The sequence below is a fragment of the Papaver somniferum genome, unplaced genomic scaffold (genome assembly GCF_003573695.1).
Source record: "Papaver somniferum cultivar HN1 unplaced genomic scaffold, ASM357369v1 unplaced-scaffold_21, whole genome shotgun sequence".
Lineage (NCBI taxonomy): Eukaryota > Viridiplantae > Streptophyta > Magnoliopsida > Ranunculales > Papaveraceae > Papaver > Papaver somniferum.
In genome coordinates this window covers 1,734,383-1,741,167 of record NW_020631041.1, presented here as the reverse complement: position 1 = coordinate 1,741,167, position 6,785 = coordinate 1,734,383, and the positions used below count along the sequence as shown (strand labels likewise).

The following is a 6,785-nucleotide window of genomic DNA, read 5'->3' as shown; positions in this document are numbered from 1 at the left end:
CAGGGGTTCTTAGTTGTTAGATTCATTGTTTCCAGATTTTGTTATTTTGTATGTTTTGGCCAGCCGTTGACATCAAGAAAGAATATCATACTAGTCCAACCATGTAGATTCAATTTCTTTTATAGACCTTAAAAATAAAAGTCTTTTAGATTGCATTTTTTAAATTTTGCTGACAAATAATGACCTTGACATAATTTGTTTCGTATTATGCATTACAATCAAAATATTTTAAGCACCGAAAAAGAAGAGAACAAGTATCAACCACTTAAGGAAATGCTCTTAGATACACTTTAAATGGTGAAAATTATACACTTCAACTAGGTAAGCAAAAGTATGGATAACCATATTAAGAGTGAGACTCCTTTTGCAAAAGCTGGGTTTCTTAGTAAATTATCATTTTTGTGGCTGAATCCGTTGATGAAAAAGGGTAAGAAAAAGGCACTCGAAGATGATGATATACCCATGTTAAGAAAGAAGGATAGAGCAGAAACATGTTACTTAATGTTTATGGAACAGCTGAAGAAACAAAAGCAAACTGAACCGTCAATTTTATGGGCAATCATTTTATGTTATTGGAAAGAGATCTTAATTGCTGGCTTCTTCGCTCTTTTCAACACAATAACTCTTTCAGCAAGTCCATTATTTCTTGGTGCTTTCATTGACGTTGCAGAAGGTAAAGAATCCTTTAAACATGAGGGGATGTACTAGTTCTACTACTGCTCTTCACAAAATTCATCGAGTCCCTTTCACAGAGACAGTGGTTCTTTCGATGTAGATCAATGGGAATTGAAGTTAGGTCTTTGCTCTCAGCAGCTATTTACAAAAAACAACTCAGGGTTTCTATTGCTGCTAAGACAAAGCTTTCAGCTGGTGAAATAATCAACTATGTTACTGTAGATTGTTATCGAGTTGGGGAATTCCCTTTTTGGTTGCATCAAACATGGGCAGCATGCCTACAAATATGTCTTGGATTAGCAATTCTTTTCCGTGCAGTAGGGGTTGCATCGTTTGCAGCCTTAGTTGTTATAATACTCTCTGTGATATGCAACACTCCCTTGGCTAAATTACACCATAAGTTTCAGAGTAAGCTTGTAATAGCGCAAGATAAAAGGCTGAAGGCTATATCAGAAGCTATTCTCAACATAAAGATTTTAAAGCTTTATGCTTGGGAGATGTATTCCAAATCTGTTATAGATAGACTAAGGAAAGAGGAGGTCAAGTTTTTGGAATCTGCTCAGCGGATGAAAGGATATAATACATTTCTGTTTTGGATCTCACCTATATTGGTTTCTTCTGCAACTTTTGTGACTTGTTACTTCACTAGGGTTCCTCTCAATCCTGGTAATGTCTTCACTTTTCTAGATATTATTGCAATGACCATTCATGCAAACGTTGCGTTCAGGCGGATTGCTATTTTTCTTGCCGCAGAGGAGTTAGACTGTGAAAAATTCAGGCACATGGAATGTACAGAGCACCATAAGCACGGCATTTCTATCAGTTCAGGTAATTTTTCATGGGAAGGGAAACCGTCAATACTAACCTTAAAGAGTGTAAACCTTGAGGTTAAATCTGGTGAGAAAGTGGCTATCTGCGGAGAAGTTCCTAAGCTGGATGGAACGGTGAGTTGTTATCAGTCATATAAGTTATTTGTTCTATTGGAATGTCAATCCTTTGAGATTTTGAGTATCCAAGAAAAATCCTTATAATTAACATCTATTTGTTAGATTAATTTTCCTTTACAAGTCTCTTGAGTATCCAAGAAATATCATGAGTTACCACATAAGAAGCATAGCACAAATACATTACATCCATTCTCACTTCAAAAATTTGAATATCAGTAAGATACTCATGACCCATGTTTTTTCATTTCGCCCTTTCATGTTACAGGTTCAAGCTTATGGAAAGATTGCGTATGTTTCCCAGATGGCGTGGATTCAGTCAGGTAGTATACAAGATAATATTTTGTTTGGCTGCACCATGGATAAGCAAAAATATCAAGAAACAATAGAAAAGTGTTCGCTGGTCAAAGACCTTGAAATGCTACCATATGGTGATCTTACTGAAATAGGAGAAAGAGGAATTAATTTGAGTGGTGGTCAGAAGCAGCGAATTCAACTTGCCCGAGCATTGTATCAGGATGCTGATATATATCTTTTAGATGATCCATTTAGTGCAGTTGATGCTGATACTGACGGTAACATATTCAATGTGAGCTCGCAATTTTTTCCTACGTGCAGTATCTTATGTTTTTTGTTTGTATCCTACTGAAATCTTGCTCTGTTTTATCAGGAATATATAATGGGAGCTCTATCAGGGAAGACGGTCTTACTTGTTACTCACCAAGTTGATTTCCTACAAGCATTTGATTCTATTTTGGTTAGTTTATACATCCTTTCAAACCACATAATTCTTTATTTTTAAGTTTCATAATCATCCAACAATGGAAATGAAGATGCAAGAGTATAGTAACTTGCATACTAAAAGCAAGATACAGATATCCCTTAAGTCTATGTGAAGTATATTCATATTTAAACAGCACATCAATGAAAAGTTGCCTTCTCAGTTACCATTTTTGAGAGTTGGTTATTCCCCATCTTCTTTGCCGAAGGACAGAAGGAGTAACCAGTGGTACTCAATAGTATGATTATTATATGTTAAAAAATTGTTTCTCCTCATGACAGTTGATGGCAGATGGAGAAATCCAGCATGTGGCTCCATATCATCTGATGCTGTCTTCTAATCGAGCATTTCATGACCTTTTTAAAGCACACAAAAATACAGCTACTGCCGAAATTGGTGCTTCTCCTGATAAATCCGGAATCTCTTTGGAGGATACACAGAAAATTTATTGCAGGGATCAATTGATTGGATCGGTAGAGCATCAGCTGATTGAACAAGAAGAGAGAGAAACTGGGGACACTGGGTGGAAGCCGTATCTACAGTATTTGAATCAGAATAAAGGATTCTTTTACTTCTCTGTAGCTATTATAAGTCAAATCATATTTTTGGCTTTTCAAATATTACAGAACTCTTGGATGGCTGCTAATGTTCAGAACCCTGCGGTCAGCAAATTGCGTCTGGTCCTAACATACTCTCTAATTGGATGTAGTTCTATGTTCTTTAAGCTCTTTCGGTCTCTTGCTACAGTTGCTTTAGCTATGAAGGCTTCAGAGTCAATATTTGAAAAGTTATTGAGCTCTCTTTTCCATGCACCGACGGCTTTCTATGAGTCTACTCCTTTGGGAAGGATACTAAGTCGGGTAGGAGACCCCAAAGTTAATAATGAATTTTTTTGTTGTTGTAGAATTGTGCAAGCTTAATCTTTCTATGTTTGTGATGTAGGTCTCATCAGATTTGAGTATTGTAGACCTAGATCTCGCATCCAATTTTGTTAAGGCTGTTATGGGTGCCATTACTACTGCAGTCTATCTTGGAGTTCTAGCTGTTATTACTTGGCAAGTTGTGTTTGTCACTGTACCAATGGTCTACATGGTGATTCTTGTACAGGTAAATATCCAACAATTGTCTTGTCACTAATCTTTGTGGTCATAAGAACTTGATTTTTTTTTCCTTTCTAGACAAGTAACCTGTGGAATTATGTCCTTAAATCCATTAGAGGTACTACTCTGCTTCTGCAAATTAGTTCATGCGAATCAATGGAACATCCAAGTCTATGATAGCAAGCCATCTAGGCGAATCCATAACAGGAGCAATGACAATTAGGGCATTTGGAGTGGAAGATCGGTTCTTCACCGAAAATCTTAATCTTATCGAGAGAAATGCTAGTTCTTCGTTTCACATCTTCTCTGCAAATGAGTGGTTGATCCAACGTTTGGAAACACTTTGTGCCATTATCCTTTGTTCCTCGGCACTTGTGATGGTTTTGCTTCCTGCAAAAACTATTGGTTCTGGTAGATCCATGTTCCCTTTACACCCATTTTTCGCAGATTCATCTCTAATGTCTTATGAATTCCTTGATTGCGTATCTTACTTATGGCAGGATATATTGGGATGACACTGGCTTTTGGTCTTGCATTGAATATGCATCTTGTTTTTTATGTTCAAGTTAAGTGCACACTAGCAAATGATATCATTTCTGTAGAAAGGCTGAACCAGTACATGCAAATTCCTAGTGAAGCCTCAGAAGTCATTGAAGAAAATCGACCCCTCCCTAGCTGGCCTGCTATAGGTAGGGTGGAGATCCGTGATTTGAAGGTACAAGCAAAACAATGTGATTGTTATGTTTAATTTGCAAAGTCATGTCTTTTGGAGATTCATTTGTATACTGAGAAATGAATTGTAAAGCAGATAAGGTATAGGCTCAATACTCCAATTGTTCTTCATGGGATTAGTTGCACATTTGAAGGAGGTCACAAGATTGGGATCGTTGGTAGAACTGGCAGTGGGAAGTCGACTCTAATTGGTGCTCTGTTTCGACTTGTTGAACCGATAGAAGGAAAAATCATTATTGATGGGGTTGACATATCAACAATAGGGCTTCATGACCTAAGATCACGCTTAGGTATCATACCTCAGGATCCTACACTCTTCAACGGGACTGTCAGATACAATCTGGACCCTCTTTCCCAACATACAGACCAGGAAATTTTGGAGGTACGTCTTGTAGCTGCTTATTTGATGGGTTTGGTTATTTCAATTGGAAAAGCAGTTCTGTGTGCTATTTATATCTAATGGGATCTTTACATGCCCATATGCAGGCTCTTGCAAAATGCCAGCTTAGGGAGACTGTACAAGAGAAAGAAGAAGGTCTAGATATTTCAGGTAACATAATTTATTTATTTTTTATCAGGACAATTCTTCTATTTTGCTTGGATTTATTTTGAAAATCTTTTGAAATATTTTTTCAGTTCAACAAGATGGTGTGAACTGGAGCATGGGACAACGTCAGTTATTTTGCTTGGGGCGCGCGTTGTTGAGGGGGAGCCAGATATTAGTGCTGGATGAAGCTACTGCTTCAATAGACAACACAACAGATGCCATTCTGCAACAAACCATAAGGACGGAATTCAAAAAATGCACAGTTATCACAGTAGCCCACAGGATACCCACCATTACGGACAGTTCAATGGTGCTTGTGCTTAGTGACGGTAAGATCTATGATTCATTACTTTACATGTTTTTCTTATATTCGCAGTGCTTTAAACTGATCAGGATAACCGTGTTGTCCTACAGGGAAAATTATGGAGTACGATGAACCAATGAAGTTGATAAAAGAAGAAGGATCGTTGTTTGGACAACTTGTGAAAGAGTACTGGTCTCACATCCACTCTGCAGATTCAACATAATGTGTTTTTAACTAATATAGCCAAATCTAAAAATGTTGCAAGTGTAGTAAGCTAATACCCCTGCTACTCTATCGCATTTTTTTTGTTTTGTTTATCGATAAATCTTTGAAAACTTGGCTAATAGCCTTGTACTTGTAGGACTATGAGAATGTAAGTGTCTGAGCCCCGGTAAGCGGCGGAAAAATTGTGCTTAACTGTAAGGTTTATTGAATCAATGTATTGAGATTTTAAGTATACCGCAGGAAAGTTAAGCAAAGCAGGTCACTTTTTTGTATTAGTGTATTGAATGAACTCTATTGAGATAAGAAGAAACAATTTTTAATTTTAGAGACAGTACTATCTTTGACACAAAATGTCCAAGAGGGATGATTTTAAATGAAACTCCTTACAATGGAGTTTCACGAAGGTAAAACGCTGAAACAAAAACAAGACATAAGGAGTGTTTAACTCAAGAAACAGGTTGGCAGGAGGCATGACTACTAAGGGGAACCAACTTGCTTGACGTGTACTAAAATCTATATAAGACAAAATCGCATTTTATCATTGATCTGTGGGTACAAAATATCGCACACCTATTAGATATGCGAAATGATGTTCACAAGAACTTAGCCAAGACGACCGCGTACAACCTATTCAGAATGATGCACCAGATGACGTCACTCTAGTCACGATTAAAGTGTGAAGATCTACGAGGCAGTAAAGAACACGTGCGGCAATGGTAAAGTCTACGCGACATTGACACACATTAGATCCGAATTTGAGGGCTTTATAAGCTGTCCTCCACTATGTAAAACTCCTATATAATGAGCCAACCACTATTGTATTGGGAGAGAATTTTGGTAGTCTGAGATTAGATATTTAGAGGAGAGAGAGTCTTATTTGCTTCCCGAGTTAGAGTTTTCTCGTATATATGTACTTGTTCTTGAATTTTAATAAAAGTTCTTAGAGATTTCACTATGGTTTCTTAGATTGCTTGATAGAACATCATAAGAGTGTGGTTGTAGGATTTCCTGCAACTATATTTTGGCGCTAGAAATCAGCTCGGAGTGATATACCATGTTGGTAGATTTCTTTCAAAAAAAGCTAAAAATTATTCATAGTTTTTCATTATTCTATTGACAATCTTGGAAAGTTTTAGAAGTTTAGATCTAAAAAATTCAGCCTAAAGTTTTCATCTCAGAAAAACAATATTCCTTAGTAATAAGATCTTTGGTTATTAGAAGAGTACCTTTTTCTTTGTCAAACGAAAAAAATGCTATAGAAAACAGATGGTGAGACAAACATCCACAGCAGAATAGCTGATAGCAACAAAGAGAAGTAAGAGAATCGCAGGACGAAGAAGAGGTGAGACCGCCGAATCATCAATGGGAGAAAGGAACAATCGAGAACAACAAGTCCAGGCTCAAACCCAACATGTTCAGGAGAGAAATGACGCTCACGGCTACAATGAGGTCAGCGTACATACCACAGATTCAGACA

At 37.2% G+C, this 6,785-nt stretch overlaps 1 pseudogene; it reads left to right on the top strand.

Moving 5' to 3' along the window:
- The first annotated feature begins 333 nt into the window (after positions 1-333).
- On the top strand, positions 334-5,478 carry LOC113340139 (annotated as a pseudogene).
- The last annotated feature ends 1,307 nt before the right edge of the window (positions 5,479-6,785 follow it).